General features: G+C 37.4%; 1 protein-coding gene and 1 pseudogene across 7 annotated transcripts in view; one reads left to right on the plus strand and one right to left on the minus strand.

The window, feature by feature from the left end:
- BBS9 (Bardet-Biedl syndrome 9) overlaps nt 1-27,805 on the plus strand; it is a 453,139-nt gene that overhangs the window by 45,868 nt on the left and 379,466 nt on the right. The gene's annotated exons all lie outside the window — the stretch shown is intronic.
- Nucleotides 4,123-4,475, minus strand: LOC118020953 (annotated as a pseudogene).

Raw genomic sequence — 27,805 nt, forward strand, 5'->3', positions numbered from 1 at the left:
GTATCTTGAAGTCAGTTGAAGAAGTTATTAAATACTGGTCTTCAGTTTGCATCAGTTGAAAACATGGATTTACTAGCAAACAGAAAAAAACTCCCATGTTACTTGGGTTTATCTATAAATAGAAAAATAGCGGGGTGCCTGGGTGGCTCAGTTGGTTAAGCGACTGCCTTCGGCTCAGGTCATGATCCTGGAGTCCCGGGATCGAGTCCCGCGTCGGGCTCCCTGCTCAGCAGGGAGTCTGCTTCTCCCTCTGACCCTCCTCCCTCTCATGCTCTCTGTCTCTCATTCTCTCTCTCTCAAATAAATAAATAAAATCTTTTTTAAAAAAAAGAAGAAAAATAGCATGTTATATGATATTCCTAAATATTTGGTGATGGATATATTTTACCTGTCAATTCTTAAACTCCAAATCGAACTGGCCTTTCCTTTAAAATGGTAAAATATTTCATATAGTGATTTTAAGCCTGTACATATTTTATATTATGAGAAAGCCTCTTTGAGGGCTGTGTCCAGTCCCAGCTCAGGATGTCTGGTAACTGTCTGCAAGTGGATGGGGAGTACCCTGTATCAGTACTCTGAGACTGATGGGGAGCATGTACAACAGCACTTCTGACAGTCATCAGTGCCTTCTGCTTGTTTTTGCTATTTTGCCGTTTCAGGTTCCCTTTTCAGTCTATATACTTGGACTATCACTTGTAAATGATTTTTGCTCAATGAAATTTGAGATTTCCCTATATGAAATAGTCTCTGAGAGTCATTTTAGATCTGTTCCTTTTACATCTTGTTCATATTGTATGGATCATCCACTGATTATTTGAGATTTGGTAGATGACACTACAACTGTATCTCACTTGATAACAAATTGTTTCTCAATTATTATAATGTTGTATTTCATGTATGTGTATATATTGCTGGGTTTTGTTTAGTTCTCAATTTGTTTTCGTTTTGCAGCCTTCCATATCATCCTGTCATTGGTGCTTGTTTTGTTTAGTTCATATTCTTACTAGTTAAAGAGAGGGTCAATGTGAACTCTTCAAGAAGGAGAGGGAGGCCTTTCTGTAAGCTTAGTGAGGGCAGAGACCATGTCTTCTGTTTACCACGTATCTAATGTCTTGCACAGTCCTTGGCACATAGTATTTGTTGGGTGAATGAACCAAAATTGCCATGTGGTTGTACAGAACTGATGTTATACACATCAGGCTTTCAAGGTTATTTTTTGGAAACAAATGTTAGCCCAGTGGACTCATTCTAGCCACCTTCTGAGTTTTGTTTTCTTCCTTCACAAACGCATGTTGACCAAGTACTATAGTGCATGGGATATAGTAGTTACCATAGTGGTAAATGTGGAGGTGATTACTTGGGCCTCTGGGCTTACCTTTACTCACATTATTTCCCCATATACCAGTGAGGCAGCATTTATGCAAGTCAAGCTTACCAGTAGAAATAATGAGCTTTTTCAATGATTTGGAGTTTTGTTTCTATTATTCATCCTTTTATTATTAATGTTTTTTGCATAAAATGTGATATTCAAAATTACTGAGTACTTGTGATAATATTCACAAGTCAAAAAGGTTTTAGTTTTCAAAAATTAAATTCTCTGATATTTAGTATAAAAGACATTTCTTCTCATTAAGCCTTTTATCTCTATTCTTTCTGTGTCTGTGAGAGCTCATTTTCCTTGAACTCTTACAGTTCTTTTGTTTTACTTTGATTTTTTTCAACAAATGAAACTTCAAGAAAGTAGAATTTTTATCAAGGAAAGTTGAAAGTTAGAATGTAGGCATAATATGGGCATGGTATGGATTATAAAGGTCTGACAGCACAGTAGTCCCAAATTTGTGACTGAAGTGGAGAGAAAATGCTGTATATAAAAGGTTCAGTATGTTTGGAATATAATTGTCAGTAAAGAAGGTGAACAGATTTTACTAATAATTTATATGAGCATGGTGGAATATTTTTCAAATCATAAAATGACTTCTATAAGCTTGTATGGGATTATATTGTCACATAAATAAAAATTCATGCATTCTTTGGAATAAAAAGCCCGCCAAAGAAAACTGTGAACTGAAGAATAAGTAAGTCATCTTTTGCCTCATCTTGAGGCAACCCTCGATAATCAGATCCTCAGCCTTCAAATAACTTCTAATTGTCTAAACTGAGGCTTTTTTCTTGTCTGCCAAGGAGATGTGTTAGTGGCCACATGTGGTTGCTGAGAGGCTGTGCTTCCCAAAGCTGTCTGGATTCTTTGATAGTCATCCAGAGAGTGAACTGATATGCTTAGCTGGGGTGAATGAATAGCCAGAACACAGTCTTGCTTTTCTGTGTGGGGCTATTAGTACTAATAAAAGATTAATGCTATTTTCCTTATAGGGAATCAACAGATAATGTTTTGATAACCCTTGTCTCACCAGTGAGCCATATGGCCTTTATTTTCTAACAGATACGGTTGAAATGTTAGAGAATAATGTTAGAAAAGGATCCCTATGGTGGGCTGGCTCCTGTTCCTTGCCTTGGCATTAAAGGCTAGGTATTTTATAATATTGGAGAACTTCCCTCATTTGTTTTTAAGATCCTTTATGGATCCATAGTGAGAAGTCGGAAGATCAAGGGGATAATAGGATTGATTCTCATCCTGTGCTGGGTTTTCTCATATGTATGGTATTCATTTATAAAATCTCTGGTCCAAGACCCATAAAACAATGTTACTTTCAAACAGCGTCTTCCTGTATATTATATTGTATAAAACCTTTAGTTCCTGGGGGAAGGTTATAAAGAGGGTTCCCTGTAGTCTGCAGATTCGTTTTTTACGTGATCATTTAAAGTTGTTACTTTTCCTGAAAGGTGAATTCTGATTCCTTCTCTATATATACTATAGAAATTTGGTGGTTAAATGCCTCTTTGCCTACTGTGGCTAAGAGGAGAAAGACTAAAAAGAATATTTTAAGTTTCTTGGTGTTGTTTGAAAAAAATAATTCCTTTCATGGTGGCTGAATGCCAAGGCTGGAAAAGTGTTATGGAAATGTCTGTGGTCAGGACTGCCTTTGACGAGAGAAAGGTTAAATATGGTAGTTTTGATAGGACTTGACAGCCATTTTTGACCTATATATATGTTTCATCATGGTTCCTTTCTTAACAGTGGAATAACTAAGCTCTTAAATATTTTACTCAATTGAGAAGGAAAATGATTACCATAAACTACTTTATTTAAATGACACTGTGACATAAAATGTTCCAACAGTTTAAAATATTCATCTACCAAACATATTGCCAAGGGAAATGAACAGTCCTTCCCATCCCCCAGTATTTCTTAAATTAAGTTGATTCAGTAACCCTTTTCCAATCTACATAGAAACTCTTGCTTGCAAATTTAAATTCTAAAACACAGGGTAGAGATATATGTTAATGTTTAATATGAAAAACAAATGTTTGTTGACTACTACCAGGTTAAAGTTATTTTAAGAGTACATTAGTAGTACTCTGTGTAGAGGATATCTATCTATCTGCACACACATATAAGTGTGTGTGTGTATGTCTGTGTGTGTGTACACACACACACAGACATACACACACACAATAACATATACAATAAACTTTAAGTAGATTATCGTTTTTTTTTTTGCCTTTATAAGAGGAAGTTTAATTGTTAATTATTTACCTTAATAGTTTCAGAAAGAGGAACAGATTAGCTCAGTCCAACATGATTGGCAGTTGGCAAAATCTAGTGAAACAAGTGTTCTGATTGCTAAGGATTTAATTTGGGTGCTTTTAACACTGAGCCATCTTTAACACTTCAAACATAATCCAGAAGAAATGCATCATCTCCCTCCCTTTCATTATAATACCCTGCCTACGTTGCTTTAATATGGAAATATCTTCATTAAATATGATTTTCAGAGGAACAAGTTCCCTGGAGAGTACAGCCATGAGGACAGTGCACAAAAAGGAAAACTCATAACAAAACTCTGTATGTTAATTTACTAATCTAAGGAAACAAAACCTTCTAATATATTAAAAAATAAATCCAGTTACAAGTGCACTATGTGTAGAGTCTGGTAACTGAAAATGGCTGGCTATTTACAAGATACGCAAGCAGGAATGGTGCACCTCGCCCGGTGTTGGCCCTCAGAAGCCAAAAGTGTTCTCTCCACTGTAGGCCACATATAAGAATCCATCTTCATCTCTTCCTTCTCCTAAAGCTGTCCCATAGTTAGGCTGGACTGTGGGACTGTTTTACACTCAAACAGGAAGATTGCCTTTTCAGAAGGAAGCTGGATCCTTTTCCTGATGATCCACATGAACTGAGCCACACTGATGTCAGATGGAACTAGATACTTCTGTTTGTCATTGTCAACAATCTGAGAGCCTGAGACTTTTTCCACAGTCACTGGAACCTGATTGGGATATTTCGTTCAGGTCTTCGCAGATTCCATGCACCTGTGTTCCAGCAAGTGGTCCTCCTTGAACATCCACTTCATGGCGGTGGCGGGGAAGGGATGCAGCCGGCTCTCGGAGCTGTGGAGCTCAGTGCACCAACCACAACAACAATGGCCTAGATTCTTTTTGATGTACTTTTGGGTGGTTTCCAATTTTTTTACTAATGTGAATAAAACTGCTGTGAACATTCTTATATAATTCTTTATGTGGACAGTAAATATTAAAGTGTTATACATATGTAGGATGATTTAAGAATTATATTGCTAACTTTTTTTCCAATTTTTTTCACTATTATAAATTTTAAGATACTCAAGAATATCAAGAATAGAGTTCTAATATTAGTAGGCATGCTTTATGTGGAAGAATAGTATTGTGTGTACTTACCTCTTCAACTTCTAAAGATATAAAATTTGTACCATCAGTATTTCATATAGTACATAATTTAAGTCACTTCTGGCTAATTTAGAATATCAGAAATGATTAAGCTTGGTATATCAGAATGAGGCCCCCATATTATATTAATTTGAACTGTATTTCTGCCTAAGTTAAAAATAAGCAAGATTTTAATGCCAAATTTCCTTACATTGAAATTTATGAATAAGAAAGCATTTCTAGATTTTTGCTAAAATAAGACAGTATTATTTAATATGGAAACAATAACTGAGAAGTATTCCTAAATCTAATTTGGAAAGTTATATTCATGATTTTAGGGGACTATGAACATAAGTGAGTGGAAAATTAAGATTTCATATGGCTTTTTGCAGCTGGTTAAGTCCTATACAGTTCATTGTCTTAAAGATGAAATTTGTACAAGGTTTTGGAAGGCAGGAATTGTAGATTAAAAGTTCTCGTTTCAAAGGTAGTACAAAATGGTTTTAACAATCTATCATCTTTCATTTACCAAAGGAAATATGTAAAAAGAAAAGGAAAATGTTCAGTGGGAACAAAACATTGAGATGATGAAAAGCTACAGGAAAGAAAAAAGACTTTAGAAAGACTACTAAAATGAAACTAGCTTTTTTTCCTCAACAATCTGTCTGAATTCATTTTGCTTTCATTATATATCTAGCCTAGAGGCAAAGTATGTTGAGTATTAGAACAAAGAGGGTGTTATAAGGAGGGCTTTTAAAAAAATAATAAAGTATAACATATGTGTAAACCATGCAACTTTGTAACAGGAAACTTTATAATAAGGGAGGACTGTGCTTAGCTTTTCCACAATTTTGGAAGAATGAATTTTATTAGGTGTTAGACAAAGAAATTATCAAGTGACTTTTATGCTGTAAGGTTGAAAGATTTGTTATGACCTTTTCTAGACTTTAGCAGTGGTTTTAATGTGGGCCCTGATATATTAGAAACAGTGCCTAGCACTATTAATATGTCTACTGTTGCTAGTTCTCTTAAGGAATATGATGTTTAACTTTGGCCTTTCAATGAAAGATTATTCAAAATCCTGTTATTCTGTGGTTTTCTCAGCAGTATTAGGCTGTTCTTGAATTGATCAACACATAATATAATTTGGGAACCCAATCAATGGTTCTTTTATTTTTGAAAGATGGTGACAAATTCTTTTGAAACTTGGGAAATTAGCTCCATCATTCATCCCTTACTCTTTCTTTGCTTCTCCTGCCCAACTTCCTAAAAACCATATTGTTTTGATGTCAGTGTGTAGAATAGATTATCTGTTGGGGAATCAGTATGTATTAATTATATTTGAATAAATGTAAGCTTGACAAATGATATGGGTAAGTAGGCGTTGTGCCTAATAGGTTATTCAGTTAATGAGGACACTAAAATTAGGGACCTCTAACATGCCAGAACCATATTTCTTGTAAATTTTCCCCAGTTTTGAGATTAACTGGCAATAGCTATATTTTTCTGGCTTTTTAAAGTCTAATATGGTAGAGTTTTAGGATTTATATAGTGCTTATTATAGAATAGTTGAGCCCTTTGTATTTATCACACTGCTATTGAAGTGAGCTAGAAGTATAGAAATCAGTCTTCTACCTTTTGGTTTTTCAGTAATCTATCTTTTAAAATATTATATCCCATACTCATTTTCCTGTCTTCTCTCTCCCACTAAAAAAATGATTACACACCATGCACATTTACGTACTGTTTTCATTGAAGGTGGGGGAGTTCAGTGACCCCTTAATATCCAGCCCACTGTAGGGATGTTAGAAAATCAGAGATGAAATTTCTCGGCTTAGGTGAGAGATGTTAGAAATATGTTAGCAAGATAGATTATTACATATTTAAAAATAGACTATTTACTTTAAACCTTGCAAGATCACAGAAGCATTCAAAATAACTTTTAACCATGTGCAGTTCATTTGATAAAAATAAAAAGCCAAATAGTACAGACAAACTTATGAAGGCATCATTTCCCCCTCATGGTTAACTCCTTATCTCTAAATAATGTAATTACCCACTACTTTTGAATTCATCATATTTAATTTTTTTCTGTTGATGTACCACAGTGACAAAGTGTTTTGATTAATGACACATTCTTTCTCTTATCCTTCCAGTTATATCACTGTCTCATTTCCATTGCTGCTCATTTCTGCACCTACAAAAAGGATACTCAAACTTCTATTTCTTGTTTTATCAGCTTTCAACTCCTTGATTCCACATTTTGTAAAACGAGCACATTAGTCATTTTATCTTTACCATTATTACTCTCTACCTTAAGTTTCTCAACTTCTGTCAACTCACCTTTATTCTTGCTTTGTCGAGGTTAATAAAATTTACATACTGGTCTGTAGTTGTAGCTAAATCTTCTGTGACTTCTCTGTAGATGATTCTAAAAGTTAATACATATTTTGTTTGAGATATGTAAATATTGTTCAATGTAGTATATACTAGGATCATATTTCCTTTCTTTATGGTTACAATGTCCTGTGCTACTCAAAGGAGAATGTTTCTAGTAGATTCTTTTTTAAAAAAATCATACATTTCTTAAAAAAAAGTCATATATTTCTTTACATAGCCTTATAATTCCTCAAGTTTTCTAGGCTTTCAGTCATACCATTGAATCTGTCAATTCCCTGTAGTTCCTGGGGACCTTCTTGTTATCTGGAGGTATGGGATTTTTTTTTTCTCCCCAATTTTTTTTACTTTTTGAATTATCACATTTTGTTCTGGAGTAATTTTTATTTCATTCTTTTGTTTTTCTTGGGCTTTTCTTCTTTCTGGCCTTCCTCAAGTGTTTGGTTGTCAGTTTTTTGTTTTGTTTTGTTTTGTTTTTTTGAGGATCAATCAATAGATTAAGTACTGTGAAAATGGGTTGGCTTTTGACCAGCCAGCCTAGCTTTAAAGTGAGTGGTTGGGGATCTAGTTTAAAATAGGCACCTCCAAATATCAGAATGAGGAGAGGAGGCCTATACGTTCACAGGAACTAGCACCAGTATTAATCACTATAGTTCTTCCCAGACAGGCCAATATTTCTTTAAAGAATAAAACCCTTTCTCTCTTTCTGTTTTGTTTTGAGGGTGAGGGGCAATAAATACCTGCTTGTTGAATATATATGGCAAGTGGGAAGAGGGAAAGGAAAGAGGGCAGTTGGCTAGCTGGCTGTTCTTGGCTATCTATATATCTAATCTTTCTTTCAAAACATTTTTATTGATATATAAGTCACTTATACAATTCACCTATTTAAAGCACACAATTTAATGATTTTTATTATACTCACGGAGTTGTGCAGCCATGACCACATCAATTTTAGAACATTTTTCCACTCTAAAATAAACCTCTTACCATTAAAATGGTTCTAAGACTCAATTTTCAATGTGTGGAACAAGGATGGGGGTGGGGTTCCCATGCAGTTCCAAATAATTCTCCAGACACCAGCTTGGTGTTCTATAATTCGATTCAATCCTGACACTATCCATCTGGAGATAGCATCAGATCCCACAGGTTAAAGGGTCAGTTCTACAGGATTGCTCCCCACCCCCACTGCACCCAACCATTTCCCCATTTCAGATGCCAGTTTTAAGTCCATGTTGTTACCTGTGCTTCTGACCCACCAGATACAGATTGGAAGTTCCCACAACCCCCTCCTTAGACTTCAGACAGCAGTCCCAAGCCTAGGTTGTTATGTGTACTTCTGATGGACCAGCTATAAATCAGAGGTTCCCATGACTTCCTCCTTAGGTTCAATTAATTTGTTAGAGCTGTTCACAGAACTCAGACAACTTACTAGATTACTGGTTTTTTTTGTTTTTGTTTTTTAGTAAGGGATATAACTCCAGAACAGCCAGATGGAAGAGTTGCATAGGGCAAGGTATGGGGAAAGGAACTTCCATGTCCTGTTTAGGTATGCCACTCTCCCCAAATTTTCATGTGTTCACCAACTCAGAAGCTCTCTAAACCCTGTCCTTTGGGTTTTTATGGAGGCTTCATTACCTAGGCATAATTGATTAAATCACAGGCCGTTGGCTATCTGTTCAACCTCCTGCCCGCCTCCCCTCCCTAGAGGTTGGGGTGGTAGGATTGAAAGTTCCAGCCCTCTAATCATATGGTTGGTTCTCCTGGCAAAGTCCCTATCCTTAGGTGAGGTCCAAAAGTCACCTCATTAACGTAATAAAAGACACCTTCATCGCTTCCAACACTTAGGAAATTGTGAAAACCCTTGGACATTTCACATAAATGGAATCATACAATATAAAGTCTTTTGTGATGTCTTTCTTTCACTTAGTATAATGTTTTCTTTCTTTTTTTTAAAAGATTTTATTTATTCATTTGAGAGAGAGAGCAAGTGAGAGCATGAGCGGGGGTGGGGGGCGGAGCAGCAGAAGGAGAGGGAGAAACAGACTCCCTACAGAGCAAGGGACCATGGGGCTCAATCCCAGGACCCTGAGATCATGACCTGAGCCGAAGGCAGACACTTAAACAACTGAGCCACCCAAGTGCCCTTTAGTATAATGTTTTCAAGGTTTATCTGTACTGTAGCATGTGTCAGTATTTCATTCGTTTTTAATGTAGAATGTATTCTGTTGTATGAATATACCACATTATATTTATCTATTCATCAGTTGATGGACATTTAAACACTTGATCTTAGCCAAAAGGCCAAGAAGCCATATTTGATGGGTATTTAGATTTTCTACTTTATGGCTATTGTGAATAATGCTGTTACAAACATTCATATACAAATTCTCATTTCTCTTGGATATATATCTAGGAATAGAATAGCTGTAACTCTATGCTTAACCTTTTGAGGAACCACCAAACATTTTTCTGGAGTTGTAAACTTATTTTCATTCCTACCATTGATGCACTAGGGGTCCACCCAAGGATGAGGTTCTCCACATTCCTGTCAGCACTTGTTATTATCCATCTCTTTGATTATAGCAACCCTAGTGAGTGTGTGGAGGTATCTCATTGTGGTTATGATTTGCATTTCTCCGAACTGTGCCCGTGGGGCGAGGAGCCAGGGCTTGTCAGTTGGTGGGCTTCTCTTAAGGACAGTTAGGGGACTACCTAGCTGTTTTCCTGGGGACTCAGATATCTGTAGGTGTAGGTCTTTTCTCCTGAGGTGGTCTTCTTTCTCTAGGGGTTTCTTTAACTTCTTTCTGGGGATCATGAACCTAGTCCCATGGTTGGAGAAGGGAATTAGAGGATTGACTATCCAGGATATAGACTTTTTCTTCAACCATGTATTTTCAGTTACTTGCCCCATTCCCATGCTATTCTCTGTGTGTCCCTTTAATCTGGAGTCCCTTGTTTCATTTAACTTCTCCAGAGATTATATTTCCTGGTTTCTATGAAGGTCTGTGTATCTATTACTTACATAGATGTTTAAATAACTCTCTTGTCTTCAGATCCCATCTTACCTCACTTTCTCTGATGCCTGGTGCTTTTACTTCCTGAGTCTTTTTGGAATTTTATGGGGTAAATAAATATATTCTTCAGGCATTTAGATTTGACCTTGCTGTGTCCTTTTGTATTGTTTACCTCTTCTCTGTTCACTTCTCATCTTCATAGATTGTGGTTAGGCTTACCACAGGTCTTTTGATTTCTTTGAAGGAGTTTATGTCTGTTTATTTTACTCCTTTTTGTGTGGGGTGGTTTTTTTGAGAGGAGAAGAGGACATAAGAGTTTTTAATTAACAATCTTGAAATAGGAAGTCATACTAACTCTTTTGATATAATGCGTCAGAGTCACTAGTCAGGTAAAGAAAATGTGAGTGGCTGTCTCCACAGGCTCTTAATTTCTGCCCTGAGTGAAATCATAATAAAGGGGGTCAGAATGCTTGCCAGGTTGTGATTACAGAAGCTTGGCTGTAAGTCATGGGCAAAAAGCTTGGTTGTCTGCCCCCACAGTTGAGTGAGTGGTTTCACCTCTGGGACCCAGTGAATGTTCAGACGGTTGAGTAATCCCACCTCAGGCACAGGGTTGGCAGCAAGGCCAGTAATATCTGAGTACTTGGCATGATAATTAATGGGGAATAGATGGGGAGTATAAACATTTGACAGGATTTTGTCTCTTAGTTTCTTACAGTTTCATTTTCATTGCTATCAATAGGATTGGTTTTGCTCAGAGAATGGGGGTATTCTTAATTTTGGCAGATGCAAGGATTACTTTCATTCTAATATGGTTTCTCCAGGGAAAGGAGATGGGCACTATGTTAGTCCGTGATCTACTGTAAGAGCTTTTTTTAAACCAGTTTATTTTTGCTAATTTTTAAATTTTTTACTTAAAAAGTTGAAATATGGTTGATATACAATGTTACATTAGTTTCAGGTGTACAACATAGTGATTCAACAACACTATAATTATGCTATGCTCACCACAAGTGTAGCTCCCATCTGTCACCATACTTTGCTATTACAACTGTATTTTCTATGCTGTACCTTTCATCTCTATGACTTACTCAATTCATAACTGGAATGAGCCCATCATTAAGGTCAGAAGATGACGGGTAAGGTCTTGTTTAAGTTCTTAGCTCTTTGGTAGGTTGTGGGGATTGAGTTAGTTCTATTTGGATCACATAGAATTTGGGAACAGATGCTGGCTGACAAAAATCACATGTTTGCTGTGCAGAGAAAAGACAAAACTCTAGAATAGTGGTTCTCAAACTTCAGTGTCCACTAGAATCACCTGGAAGGCTTATTGAAACACAGGACTGCTAGGTCCCACTCTCAGAGTTTCTGACTCAGTAGGACTGGGATAGGGCCCAAGAATTTACATTTCTAACAAGTTTCTACCTGATGCTGATACTGCTGGTGTGGGGAACTACACTTTGAGAATCACTGCTTTTGAACAATGGTTCTTAAATTTTAGTGTGCAAAGAATTTTCTGGGAAGGTTTACTGAAAGTGTTGTGTCTAGGGCCTCACTTCTGGAAATTCTGATTTGGAAAGTTTGGGGTGAAGCCTAGGAATCTGCATTTTAAAGTAGCCTAGCTAATTCTGTGTTTTTTTTTTTTTTTAAATTCCACTATGTAGATATATACCACATTTTATCTATCTATTCATCATTTGATGGACAACCCCAGATAATTCTTATACAGGAACCACAGAAGATCAGCATACCATACTATGAGAAATGCTGCTCTGTAGGTTTCATGTAACAAAGATTGTAAATTAATCATCCTGAGGCACCTGCCTGGCTCAGTCAGTAGAGTGTGCGACTCTTAATCTCAGGGTTGTGAGTTTGAGCCCCATGTTGGGTGTAGAGATTATTTAAAACAAATTAAAAAAATCATCCTTATTTATGTATTTTTACTAAATCAGAATACTACTTTTCTAATTTCCACATGTACTTTGGTATCAGTCAGTATCCCAGCAGGAAATAGAGCTTATCTCGGATGATTTAAATGAAGAGATTTTAGTGAAGGGATCATTGACAGGTGTAGGCAGAGTTAAGGGAACAAATAATGAAGCATCCAGATATTATCAGGAGTGGATCAACTTTTACCACTTCTAGGGTTGAAGGGGCAGGAGGAAGTAATGGTATTATTTTGAGGGTTTATTAAGAGCGGGGGCCATGGAGAAGGGCCCTTCCTCTTACTCTTCATTCAGGCAGGGGAGGCACAGTCTCATCAGTCAACTTTTGTTGCAAGGTGTTATTTTTGTCATTTTCCCATCTGAAACCAGAATTGCAATGTAGTCATCACTAGTGCTCATCATATAACCTAGTGGGAAAGGGGGTGGGATGGTGAAGAAATAATTAATGTAAAATATGCTTAGCTGTAACATTTTCCATTTTTGTAGCTGGTCAGCACACTGAAGTTGAAAATCATAACTTTCTTCCTCCACTACCTATTTTCTATTCTCCTTATGTTTTTTCAGCACATTGGCTAGTCAGGCTTCTTTGCCTTCATACCCCAAAGATCTGATTCCTTAAGTGTCCTATATTTATTGGGTTAACATAGTTTTTCATTAAATTTGTTATTGGACATAGGAATAATACTAAGAGGCTGGCCAGTGAATCCCTTGGATTTTAGACATGTTTATCTGTTCCTCATGTACAACAGCCACTCAGTTTCCTCTTAGTAATAGGGAGAAATGACTCTGTCAGCACATTAACCTTTTTTTTTGCCTGTGGTGGAATCCCAACTGGGGCATTCTCAGCTTCAAATTTAATAGGACTGTGACTGTGTTCCTTGCTGGAAGCTTTTCTGGGAACTAGGATCTTTAATGTCTTCACAAAGTATGTCCATGATGAGAAATCCTTCCACACAGATCCTTTCTGGACCTCCTTTTTACCAATATTTCAGTCTTTTTCTTTCTACTTCCTTGATCCCAACCCATTAGCCATTACCCATGTATCAGTGTAAATCTGAATCTTAGGCTGTCTCACATTCCCAGTAAAGTGATAACGAGATGTATTGCTCAAAATTAAACTCATTGGGAGTATTTTCCTTTGTTACTGTTTTTCAAGGAAACTTTGGAGTGAGAAACTGATGTTACAGCTTACCCGTGCTGCCAGCATATCATGTAGACGCATCTGTAAACCAAGGCTGTGGGTTTTTTTCTTCTTCTGTTCATTGGTCATAGGAAATTGAACTGGAAATTGAAATGAGGTCATGGAAGAGGCAGTGAAGCAGCTGGAGTAGGTACTATGGGATTTGAGCCACTTATTCAGTTTATGACTTCTTTTCTTATTCATATATTTCATTTCTCTTTAATGATAAGGTGCTGTTTCACATACTCAATTTCGTAACTCAGTAGATTGGGTGACCCATTTCATGATGGGCAGCTCTGGTCATGTAGTCACTTGGTGTCCTGTAACTAGATGTTCTATCTGTATCATGGCCCTGCAGAACTAGGAGCTGTTTCTCAAATGGAGAATAACTGTTGACAGATAACCTGAGTGTCTGTACAATGACTCTTCTTTTGGGGGTTTTCAGAGGCTCTATAGAGTACACTTTTCTAGCATAGGTAATTCAAGTACTACTGGGTCTTTTGGGCCATAGAAAATCAGCTTACTTTATAGGCTTTATCAGCCTCGAGCCCTCTCTTGCTCTGGGCTCTGCTTAAAAGTAGCCACTCTACCTGAATGTATGACACATTGCTTCCAAAATTCAAGGACAGTCTCCCATGTTCTGTGCTTTTTTTTCTTTTTGGAAGGCAGTGCAAGGTGAAGCAACATCTTTTTTTAGAGGGCATATTCTAACACGTCCCAGATTTTCCTGGAAACTTCACAGTGTGGTGGGCTCTTGAATTTATGGGGTACTTGCCACTTCCTGCTTACCAGATTTACTTATAACGTCATCGGTATTGGACTAGTGCTAAAAGAAGATATCCGTTTTTAAAAATTTTGCACGACAGAGAGTTTTTACTTGTAAATGCTTATCAGTACGCCAAGTATAATGTGTAACTAGTTTTTGAATTCCATCATCTAGTAATTTTGATTAAGAGAAACTAAAAGCAGCCCAAACAATTGTACTAGTATTCTTTGTACTAACCTTATCCAGAAAGGACTATTTTAAGGCTGGCTGCTGTTTCACACAGGTTACAAATAACCATTACTTTTTCTTTTCTTTTTTTTTTTTTTAAGATTTTATTTATTTATTTGACAGAGAGAGAGACAGCGAGAGCAGGAACACAAGCAGGGGGAGTGGGAGAGGGAGAAGCAGGCTTCCTGCCAAGCAGGGAGCCCGATGTGGGACTCGATCCCAGGACCCTGGGATCATGACCTGAGCCGAAGGCAGACGCTTAACGACTGAGCCACCCAGGCGCCCTAACCATTACTTTTTCATAGATGAAATACCTGACCTTCAAGAAAGCTTTAGGGAAAAAAAAAATTAATCCCTTTCTTTCTTAATTTTTTTTTACTTATCCAAGAAAGAAAATGCCAGTATTGATATATATGTTGCTTGAGCTAAAAAGCTTGGGAAAACACACAATGTATACCCATTAAATTTCTTTTTTTAAAGGTTATTATTTATTTTTTATTAAGTAATCTTTATGCCTAGTGGGGCTTGAACTCGTGACCCCAAGATCAAGAGTCGCATGCTCCACTGACTGAGCCAGCCAGGTACCCCACCCATTAAATTTCTAGCATATGAGGTAAAAAGATAAAGTCTTTGAATAAGCTCTGAGTATGTACCAAGAAGCTAGATTTGCTATTCTTCCAAAAGTAGAGGAACCTACTATATAATGTACGTCAGTAATTTCATGGCTTTTCATAAGAATATAACTTGAGTTTTGCTAAAGCTTCATATTCTATGAAGGCATTTGAAATGCCAATCCGTGGAACAGGCTCTTTCTTTTTCCCCTAACTGTTTATGGGGCGATTTTCACGGATTTCTGGTGGGATGTTGCACACAAAGACTAAAAGGTTTTCCAGGACTTCATCCCTGTTCTGCTGGAAGTAGTTCTGGAGGATGGATGGTCATCCCCTGGGTCTTCTTTTCCACTTCAGTGCTGCACTGGGATCCCAGAACCGCTGCTTCCTTGGCCTTGAACTCTTTCTCCCTCCGCAGGTGATGTTGTTCAATTTTAGCCTGAGCTTCTTTGGCCTGCTTTGGCCTCAGGGTTGTTTGTTTGTGGGCCTCAGACACCAATGTGGCCTGCTTTTTGCTTGCAGTAGCTGCAGGGTGTGCTGTAACTGACTGGCCGCGGCAGCCTGTACTACTGTCTTTGACAGGCAAAGGGAACTACTTGTGACCTTTATTCATTTGGATTGAGAAATGTAATAGATTATTAATAGATTTGCACCAGGTTTCATGAGCTGTGTTGACCTTTTCCACTAAATATATCTTATTTTTGAAGAGCAGCTGTAATTGGAATTTCTCCTAAGTTTATGATAATCCATAGTCGTTATCCAAGATCCATTTGGCTCTTTCACAGGCCAAATAGGGTAATGAATGAGGATGCATCATTGTTGCATTTTTTGTCTTTGATGGTGGCACTAATCTCTGCAGTTTCCTTAGGGACGAGTATTGATTTTGAAAAGTGTGCTCTTTTGGTGGGTTGGGAGAAATTCCAAGGGATTCCAGTTAGTCTCTGCTATCATAATAACCTTCACAATACTCTTCCTTAGCAGAAGCTAAGGTAGGGATTCAGCTAGTTTATGAGTATATCTGTTCCAACTTCGTATTACATCAGTGAGAAAATAATGGCAGGATGGGTTTATGTACCCGCTGGATTTACTGTGAGAAAGACTTGGGTGAAAGCTTCATTTATAACTAAAATTAAAGCTTTAAGTCCCACTTTGACTAGTGGGTCATGTGACATTCGACATTCTCAGGCATTAATGAACCTAGAAGGTCTGTGTATTTCCTTTCCTTTTATTTTATTTTTTAAAAGATTTTATTTATTTATTTGAGAGAGAGAATGAGATAGAGCATTAGAGGGGGGGAGGGTCAGAGGGAGAAGCAGACTCCCCGCTGAGCAGGGAGCCGGATGGGGGACTCGATCCCAGGACTCCAGGATCACGACCTGAGCTGAAGGCAGTCGCTTAACCAACTGAGCCACCCAGGCGCCCCTTTGTATTTCCTTTTAATTTGTGCACCATCTCTCCGTTAAATGGCCATCATAGGTGCTTTTAGGTTCTCCACGTACCTTGATTTGGGAGTTCAAGGTCCCAAGCTTTTTTATTTTGTAAGTGCTTAAGCAGAGCAGGTTGCCCACTTAAGGAGTCTTTGTAATTACTCTTGTCATCAAACAATCAAGTGCAATAGCCATTTATCACTCAAAGCCCAGTCTTCAACTGGCACTTTATCCCACACTGTACCAATAATAATTTGAACAATTATGATTCCATTGCATGCCATGTATTTCTTTTGTTTTTTTCTCCCCACCCCTACAGGAAGATCATATGTGCATTCATCAGCTATGTGAGCAAACCAGTCCCCAAATTCCTACATACTGTATCAGTTAAGATCCCAGAGGGTATTATGCTAAGCGAAATAAGTCAATCAGAGAAAGACATGTATCATATGATCTCACTGGTCTGAGGAATTCTTAATCTCAGGAAACAAACTGAAGGTTGCTGGAGTGGTGGGGGGTGGGAGGGATGGGGTGGCTGGGTGATAGACATTGGGGAGGGTATGTGCTATGGTGAACGCTGTGAATTGTGTAAGACGAATCACAGACCTGTACCTCTGAAACAAATAATACATTGTATATTAAAAAAAAAAAAAAGGTAGTAGGAAGGGAAAAATGAAGGGGGGGAATCAGAGGGGACGATGAACCATGAGAGACTATGGACTCTGAGAAACAAACTGAGGGTTCTAGAGGGGAGAGGGGTGGGGGGATGGGTTAGCCTGGTGATGGGTATTAAAGAGGGCACGTATTGAATGGAGCACTGGGTGTTATACACAATGAATCATGGAACACTACATCAAAAACTAATGCTTTAATGTATGGTGATTAACATAGCATAATAAAATAAAATTAAAAAAAAGATGCAAAAAAAAAAAAAATCCCAGCAGGAAAAAGCATTCATGGCAGATGGTTCCAAGAGACTTTAAAGAAGTGGGATTACTTATAGAGGGGTGGGAAGAGTTAAGAAAAGAAATTATCTCTATAGTTAGCAGAATAAATGTAAATTATCTAATTTAAATAATTATATTTTGGGGTATGTTTGTTATGGCAGCTTGACCTTTAACGTAACTAATATGATAATTTACATTATTTTTTTTTAATTATTTTTTTTTTTAAAAGATTTTATTTATTTATTTGAGACAGAGAGAATGAGAGAGACAGAGAGAACATGAGAGGGGAAGGTCAGAGGGAGAAGCAGGCTCCCTGCTGAGCAGGGAGCCCGATGCGGGACTCGATCCAGGGACTCCAGGATCATGACCTGAGCCGAAGGCAGTCGCTTAACCAACTGAGCCACCCAGGTGCCCGATAATTTACATTATTATGGCTGTGTAGACACTACTGACTGCTGAGGCATGATTATATTTCTTCTCTGTTTTCTCTGAAGTTAAAAATAATTTAAAGGACATTTTTATACCCTTTAACCAGATTTCTCCATTGTTAATATTTTTATCTCATTTGTTTTATCACCTCTTTCTTTTCTTTTCTTTTCTTTTCTTTCTTTTCTTTCTTTCTTCCTTTCTTTCTTCCTTCCTTTCTTTCTTTCTTTCTTTCTTTCTTTCTTTCTCTCTCTCTCTCTCTCTCTCTCTCTCTCTCTCTCTTGTGCTCACTCTCTCATGCATACACTTAACTGACTGAGCCACCCAGGCACCCTTTAGTGTGTATTTCTTAAGAATAGGAATATTCTTACATAACCACAGTACAGTTATTAATTTCATAAAATTACATTGATATAATACTTTTATCTATTCTAAAACCCGAATTCTAATTTTGTCCATTGTTCTAATAATGTAAAAAGGTGCTTTATAGCATCCCCCCCACACTATTACAAGATCTAGTCCAGTCTGTATTCATTTGCATGTATTTTTGGCCTCTTTTTTTTTTTTAAAGATTTTATTTATTTATTTGACAGAGAGAGACATAGCGAGAGAGGAAACATAAGCAGGGGGAGTGGGAGAGGGAGAAGCAGGCTTCCCGCAGAGCAGAGAGCCTGATGCGGTGCTCGATCCCAGGACCCTGGGATCATGGCCTGAGCCGAAGGCAGACGCTTAATAACTGAGCCACCCAGGCGCCCCTTTTTGGCCTCTTTTAAGCTGGGAAATTTCCACAGCCTTTCCTTGTCTTCTGTGACATTGACATTTTTGAAGAGACTCTCTCACCACTTAAAAAAAAAAAATTCTCATTTTGTTTATCAATTGTTTCCTTGTGACATTAAGATTATACATTCTTGGCCAGACTAGTATACTACTGCCAAGAATAGGTAATATTGCATTTTCTGTACAGTATCATGTAGAGTCACCTTCATTGATGATTAATTTTGATCTGCTGGTCAAGGTGTTGCCTGACTTCTCCACTGTATAATTACTGTTTTCCCCCATTGCTACTAGTAAGCAGTATACATATCCTGCTTTTCCTCAAAAGTTCCCCTTAAATTTATCATTCATTGTTGATTCTTGCCTGATAAAATCTTTACAGTGATGGTTACAAGGTGATTTTTCTAACTCAGCACTTCCTTTATATTTGTCATTTGGCCCTCAGTGTTCTTTAAGCAGTAGATTTCCCTTATCCCTCATTTATTCATTTGTCTATTATTAGTGTGGACTCATGAATTTCTATTTTTCTCAATAGTTTATAAGTCAAGGGCGCCTGGGTGGCTCAGTTGGTTAAGCGACTGCCTTCGGCTCAGGTCATGATCCTGGAGTCCCGGGATCGAGTCCCACATCGGGCTCCCTGCTCGGCGGGGAGTCTGCTTCTCCCTCTGACTCTCCTCTCTCTCATGCTCTCTGTCTCTCATTCTCTCTGTCTCAAATAAATAAATAAAATCTTAAAAAAAAAAATTAAAAAAAAATAGTTTATAAGTCAATATTGAACTTAATACTTTTGGTGCTTAAATTGTCCCAGATTTGGCCAGTGGAAGCCTCTTTAAGCTAGCTCCTGTGTCCTTGTGACATGCCTTTTTTCTTTTTTTAAGGACTTTTAAAACTTTATAGCACAGCAGGATGTTCCAGGATCATCTTATACCTATCCTGCTCTGGCCATGGAATAAGCTATTTCTCTGGGCAACCCTGGTTCCTATTAGTGGGAAATGGTATTAGAGACTGAGATATGAGTGCTGGTGTGCTCTTGTTACATGGTATCTTTGCTTTTAGGCCCTTTTAGAAGACAAAATTATAAATATGTACATGTACATATATTTACACGTACATGCATAAGCACATACATAGAAACATGCACAGAAATATGGATATATGCACATGAACGTGCATCAACTTAGACATATACATTATTTAGATATCATGAGTTCACACCAATATCTCCAATTTTAGTCTATCCCTACATGGTTCTTTTTTCCTTTCCCATTCCATATTTATATCCCTTCTTCCAAAGTGGATCCCTGGCTCCCAACAACATTCACACATGTATTCATTCACTCATTCCTGTAACACATGTAAAGTAGTTTCAGAATGTCTTCTGACCATATCACTACAATAAACAAACCTCTGTTCCTTCTCTTTTTAGCTAACTCACTCCCAAAATCAAGTGCTTCTCTAAGACTGACCCTTGGAATCGCGCATACTTTCAAGTTCCTTCCCTCTGGCCAGAGCCATGAACTCCTAGGTCACAACCCATGTTGAGTATTTTTGCATTATTGTTTCACTTTTTTCTTTGATTTTTATCTGTCCTTTCCCTAAGATCTCTGCTTCCCTCTGTTCCTTTTCATCAAATCTTATCAGCCTTTCTTTCTCTACTTTCTCTACTCTTAGGTTTCTGGTAGTAACATTGGGCTGGTGGTAGAATTGCTGTTGGAATTCCCCTGTCCATATATGGTGGAGGTTGCAGTATTCCCTGTATCACAGTAATGCAGAAGGTACAGGGTCAATGAGTTTTATGTCTCTCCTCCTCTTGCCCCCCCCAAGGAGAGTAAAAGAGGAAGGGCTTTGAATTAGGTGACCACCATTACTCTGTGAATCTAGAAACTCTGTTTTTTAAAAGACTTTTATATCGGGGCGCCTGGGTGGCTCAGTCGTTGGGCATCTGCCTTCGGCTCAGGTCATGATCCCAGGGTCCTGGGATCGAGCCCTGCCATCGGGCTCCCTGCTCCGCGGGAAGCCTGCTTCTCCCTCTCCCACTCCCCCTGCTTGTGTTCCCTCTCTCACTGTGTCTTTCTCTGTCAAATAAATAAATAAAATCTTAAAAAAAAAAAAAAAGACTTTTTAGATCTCATACATATTAAAGTGAATATAAAGGGACATTATGAACAATATTATGCCAATAATTTAATAACTTAGATGAAATAACCTAATTTACTAAAAACCAACACAAGAAGAAATGGAAAGTTTTAATAGCCCTATATCTATTCAAATTTTTGAATTCATAATAAAAAAACATTTCACAAAGGATATTTCTAGCTTAGATAGTGTCACAGGTGAAATATAATAAAAGTTTAAGGAAGAGATAATATTAGTGTTATATAAACTCTTTCCAAAATAGATGAGGAAGGAATGCTTCCTAATGCATTTATAGGCCTATATAGTCTTGATACTAAAGCTGACGAAGGTATTATAATAAGGAAAAATTACAATCAGTATCCCTCATTGACACAGATGCAAAAATAATATTAGCAAATGGAATCTAGCAGTATACAAAATGGATAACCTATCATGACAAATTGAAAGTTTCTTGCAGGAATATAAGATTGGTTCCATAACTGAAAATAAATCCATACAAAAACAAGAAGAAAAGCTACAAGATTTAACATAAAATGGGTTATAGACCTAAATTTAAAAGCTAAAACTATTAAACTTGTCAAAGAAAAAAATATTTATTTTTATAAAGAAAATTTTTATTACATTGGAGTAGGCAAAGATTTCTCAGGCATACAAAGCACAAATCATAAAAGAAAGGAAATATAAATGAATTATACTTCACCAAAATTGAAATCTGTCTTCAAAAGATAACTTCAAAGGAAAACATTTTTTTAAAATAAAGATTTTATTTATTTGAGAGAGAGTGAGCACACGAGCAGGGGTGTGGGGTAGAGGAAGAGGGAGAAGCAGGCTCTCTGCTGAGCAGGGAGCCCCATGTGGGGCTCGATTCCAGGACCCTGAGATCATGACCTGAACCGAAGGCAGACGCTTAACCAATTGAGCCACCCAGGCACCCTGAAAAGAAAACATTTTTATAAGAAAATGAAAAGGCAAGCCTCAGACTGAAAGAAAATATTCACAGTGCATAGAGCTGACAAATGTGTTGTATCCAGAACATATAATGGATTCTTATTTCTCAATAAGAAGATAACCCCATTTTAAAACATGGACAGGGTGCCTGGGTGGCTCAGTCGTTAAGCGTCTGCCTTCGGCTCAGGTCATGATCCCAGGGTCCTGGGATCGAGTCCCGCATCGGGCTCCCTGCCCCGCGGGAAGCCTGCTTCTCCCTCTCCCAATCCCCCTGCTTGTGTTCCTGCTCTCACTGTGTCTCTCTCTGTCAAATAAATAAATAAAATCTTTAAATAAATAAATAAATAAATAAATAAATAAATAAATAAATAAATAAAACATGGACAAATGTTTAAAGAGACATATCACAAAAGAAGATATATACCAATGGCCCAATAAGGACATGAAAAGATGCTCAGCATCAATAGGCCCCAGGGAAATTCAAATTAAAACCACAGTGAGATACCTCTACATATCCAGCAGAAAAGCTAAAATAAAAAAAGGCTGAAAATAACAAGTTCAGTTACTGTGAACTTGTGACAACTTGATTTTTTTAATCTAAAATGTAATGTATTTTATTATTTATTTTATTATTTATTATTTTTTTATTTTATTATGTTATGTTAGTCACCATACAATACCTCATTAGTTTTTGATGTACTGATCCACGATTCATTGTTTTCATATAACACCCAGTGCTCCATGCAGTATGTGCCCTCCTTAATACCCATCACTGGGCTCACCCATCCCCCCACCCCCCTTCCCCTCTAAAACCCTCAGTTTGTTTCTCAGAGTCCATAGTCACTCATGGTTCATCTCTCCCTCTGCTTTCTCCCCCTTCATTTTTTCCCTTCCTTCTCCTAATGTCCTCCATGCTATTCCTTATGTTCCACAAATAAGTGAAACCATATGATAATTGACTTTCTCTGCTTCACTTACTTCACTTAGCATAATCTCCTCCAGTCCCATCCATGTTGATGTAAAAGTTGGGTATTCATCCTTTTTGATGGCTGAGTAATATTCCATTGTATATATGGACCACATCTTCTTTATCCATTCTTTTCTTGAAGGGCATCTCGGCTCTTTCCACAGTTTGGCTATTGCGGACATTGCTGCTCTGAACATTGGGGTGCATATGGCCCTTCTTTTCACTACATCTGTGTCATTGGGGTAAATACCCAGGAGTGCAATTGCTGGGTCATAGGGTAGCGCTATTTTTAATTTTCTGAGGAACCTCCACACTGTTTTCCAAAGTGGCTGTACCAACTTGCATTCCCACCAACAGTGTAAGAGGGTTCCCCTTTCTCCACAACCTCTCCAACATTTGTTGTTTCTTGCTTTGTCAATTTTTGCCATTCTAACTAGTGTCAGGTGGTATCTCAGTGTGGTTTTGATTTGAATTTCCCTGGTGGCACAAATGGCTAACAGACACATGACAGCTTGATTTTATGTTCTCATAGGGCAGATCTGTGGGAAGTCCAAGGTATTTCCTAAACTTCTTTGACTTGAGATACCTTAACTCCCAAACTCTCTTCCCTGTGGATCTCATTAAGGCTTGGTTTTAGGCTTTGGTAGGTGGGTTTAGAGCAGGGCTTACTCTGGGGCAAGATTCTTACTCTTAAGGGAACAGCAGCCTTTCTCAGGGCGTTTACAAGGTGTTAATGAAGTCTCCCCATCTCAGCTGGGCCAGGCCTTTAATATCCCCCAACACTGCTTGACTGCTGGTATCTATTCTGTTCCTTCCCCAGTAGCCATCATCCTCTGGTCAGTCCTGCACAGTCTCTCTGTGTGCATGGTCAGGTCGGTGCTCAACCAGGGGCTCTCAGGGATCTATCTCACAGCCTTCTATTCTCCCAGAGTGGCTGCACCAGTTTGCATTCCCACCAACAGTGTAAGGGGGTTCCCCTTTCTCTGCATTCTCGCCAACATATCTTGTTTCCCAAGTTGTTAATTTTATGGTAGTTTTTATTAAAAATAGTCATTTTTTAACACTAAAGGTGCTTTTTTTGACAATTAGTATTTCTGCTTACATGAACCATTATTGCATCTGTGCAGTATTTTGAGCTTAAAGAAACTTTGAAAACAAAGGAAATGATTAAAATTCAAAAATTTTAGTTCCCCAAATACTAACTTACCTGCTGATTACTTATATTTTGTATTGATTCTGTACAATATTTATAATGCAAATATATTCCAATTATATTTTGATACAGGATAGCATTTATAATCCTCAGAATATACATATATTTCAATCATGCCAAGGTAACACTGGTGTTCAAACAACAGTAGCTAGTCTGATGTTTAAAAGAAACACTTGCTCGCTGAAGTACATTCCTTTTGAGGCATGGACTGGAAACCATGTTGAGTATGCTAAGTGATTCCATCTGACCTGCAGAAAATCACTACTGGTTACATTTTCACTTTGCACATATGTTACTGACAAAGCCAACTGGCTGAAGTAAGCTTTTTGAAATGGACATTTCTGGTTGAGCTTTTGGAAGACTGCATTTTTAAATGTGAAACATAAAAAAAATACTGTTCACTGGTTGCGTATTAAAAGCAAATGGCCAGAGGAAACAAGATTAATTATAAAAACTCATAAGATGAAAACATTAAATTTTGTGTACAATTTTATTATTTGTAGTAGGTTTAAAAATAATTACACTTAATATAATAAGCCAACCTCCTTAAAAGAGCAAAAAGATACACTATCAACCTCAGACATTACAGCAAAGGATACATTGATATACCTTAATAAAGAAAAGATTTTGACATTGTTCCTTTTATAAATATTTAATCATATAGGTTTTATAAATATTTTATAAATATTTAATTATATAGGTTTTATATGTACTGAATGAAAGACTTGGAAAATTGATGTGAATCAATGTATCAGTGTACTTTTGACCTTTGAGGAAATGCAATCTGGGCTGGAAAAAACTATGAACTTGAGGCAAAATATTCTGAGTTTGAGTCTTTGTTTTGCCATTGACTGACTTTGTCAGTATAAAACACATCCTCTTTTTAGCCTTGGGTTTCCCTTAAAATATGGTTCTGTGTTTGCCTGATCCTGTCATTGTCAGTAATGAACTGTTATTTAGAAGTAGCTTAAGCTCCTGGTAAGAAAGCCGCTTTTGTAAATTCCGGGTATTATTTTTATAGTGTGCAGTAACTGAACTGGTGAAGCTAGATCTTATGAACCACATGTGACATTGAAAGATTGCTGAATATTCAGAAGTAGTTACACAGGCCTTCTTATTTAGTTAGGATTTACCAGGCTTCTTCTGGGAAGCTCTTTGCTAGATACTATTAGAGTTATAAGGTAAATACATGCTAGTGTCCCAGCCCTAAGAAAGGAAAGAAACCAATATCAGAAACTGACATGAGTTACATGCTGACTTGTGCCAAGTACTTTACTGGTGATTTACTGACCTCATGCAATCACCTACATCAGTTGAAGGTCTCATAATAGCATTTATTGAGTGCTCACTATGTGCCAGTTATTTTGCTGAGAGTTGTATAACTGTAGTCTGTTTTACAGATGAGGAAACTAAGGTTTAAAGAATTTCTTTAAGGGCATGTAGCTGACAAATGGCAGAGTGCACATTTCACAACTATAATGCTTGTTGGGGTCAACATATCGTCAAATGAGAAGAGTGCGAGTTGGTATCATGACATATTTCTATGTTGAGAGATTCAGAGTGGATGCCACTGATACTTTTTGACTGACCCTATATAGTCATAATGGATTGGTGGCAATAATTACCATTCTCAAGGGAAAAAAAAGAGATGGTGGGAGAGACTACAGATTCTCAATGGTGGGTGAATGTCAGTGCAGTTTGAAAAAACTATTCTTACCCTTACCTTCTTGAGAATTCATGTCCCAAAGGGGAAAATTTGTCCTATACTCTCCAAAATGGAGATTTTTTAAGGAGAATTTTGCATGTTAGTATGGAAGATAATTTTTTTAGAAGATTTATTCATTTATTTTAGAGAGAGAGCATGAGTGAGAGGGGCAGAGGGAGAGGGAGAGAGAATCTCAAGCAGCACAGAGCCCGATGCCGGGCTTGATCTCGTAACCCTGAGATCATGACCTGAGCTGAAACCAAGAGTTGGATGCTTAATCGATTGTACCACGCAGGTGCCTCTGGGAGATAATTTTTAATGGATTTTAAACTATTAGATGATGATAGCGTTAGAGTTTAAACAAATACCCAGGTCTACTTTGTTAGACATTCTTAGGTTGTTATGGGTATATCTTGTAGATCTTTTATTGGTAGGTGTTAGATAAATACTGCCAGATTAGAGAAATCTTTTCTCTCACTTCTGATTTTATGTGGAACAAAGAAGAGGATGTAAGAGCCATATGAAATATGTATTTGTGTTATCAAGAGTGATGCTCAAAAAGTTAAAAAAAAATTAAACATAGAATGAATCAGCAATTCCACTTTTTGGTATATACCCCCCAAAAAATGAAAGCAGGAACTCAAGCAGATATTTGTATGCCCATGTTCATAGCAGCATTATTTACAATAGCCAAAAGGTAGAAGCAACCCAAATGTCCCATGACAGTTAAATAAACAAAATGTGATATATACATACAATGGAATGTTAATTCAGTCATAAAAAAGAATGAAGTACTGATATATGCTACTGTATAGATGAATCTTGGAGACATTTGCTAAGTGAAATAAGCCAGTCATGAAAGGATAAATATTGTATGATTCCTTTTATTTGAGGTCTCTTGAATAGTGAGATTCATAGAGACAGAAAGTAGAATGATAGCTGCCAGGGGCTGAGTGGAAGAGGGAATGGGGAATTAGTATTTAATGGGTACAGAGTTTTAGCTCGGAAAGATGAAAAAGTTCTGCAGACGGATGGTGGTAATGATTGTACAACACTATAAACGTACCTCATGCCATAGAACTGTACATTTAAAAATGGTTAAAATGAAAGATTTTATATTATGCATATTTTACCCTAATTAAAAAAATACACACAGTACCCCAAAAAAGTGGGATGAAATGAATTTCAAAAAGTATGAGTGATAATACAGTAGAGTCCTTAAAGTCTCTACACTAACAAAAGGAAGAAGGGTAACTTCCTGTATATCGTTAGGTCTCTTGATATGAAGTTATACTTGACCTTGGGTCAGGAATGTGCTAAGGGAGGTGAGGACAGAGAATTAAAATTGAGAATGAAAGAAGAGTTAGGCTTTATTTAATTAATTAATTAATTAATTTTTAAAGATTATTTATTTGAGAGAGAGAGAGAACATGGCAGGAGGGGCAGAAGGAGAAGGAGAGAATCTCCAGCAGACTCCCCAGTGATGTGGAGCCCAATTGGGGCTCGATTTCACTCATGACCTGAGCAGAAATCAAGAGTCAGAGGCTTAGCTGATCCACCCAGGTGCCCCATTAGGCTTTATTTTTAAAACTATTTTATTTTATTTTTTATTTTTAAAAAGATTTTATTTATTTATTTGACAGAGAGAGAGAGAGATCACAAGTAGGCAGACAGGCAGGCAGAGGGAGAGGGAGAAGCAGGCTCCCTGCTGAGCACAGAGCCCCATGTGGGGCTCGATCCCAGGACCCTGGGATCATGACCTGAGCCGAAGGCAGATGCTCAACCATCTGAGCCACCCAGGTGTCCCTTTTAAAGCTATTTTAAAGAAGTAGGTAGTTTAGATGCTTAGAAAATCTGAATTAGTGTGTCCTTCAAAAAAAGCATATAAGAATGACCTTTTGAAGGAAAATTAATTATCATTGTCTTTAGGGTTTGATTTGTAATTTAAACATAAGAGGTTTATTTTTCTCTTTATCAGGGTTTCTTATGCCCTTGACACTATTGGCACTTTGGTCTAGATAATTATTTGTTGTGGAGGCTGGCCTGTGCAGGTTGTTCATCTCTACCCATGAGATGCTAGTAACACCCACCTCCTCCCCCACACAGTGTGACAACCACTGGGCAGCACAAATCACCCTCACTGCTCTACATTACAGGATTAGTGTTAACAAAAAATTAAGGACTGCATCTTGGGTATAACTTATCCCCTGCTTTTTTTTTTCCATTTAATTAATTAGTTGATTGACTTTTATTTTAATTCCAGTATAGTTAACTTACAATATTATATTAGTTTCAGGTGTACAATATAGTGATT

This window comes from Mirounga leonina, unplaced genomic scaffold, assembly GCF_011800145.1.
Source record: "Mirounga leonina isolate KUSES-001 unplaced genomic scaffold, KU_Mleo_1.0 Mir_174, whole genome shotgun sequence".
NCBI lineage: Eukaryota > Metazoa > Chordata > Mammalia > Carnivora > Phocidae > Mirounga > Mirounga leonina.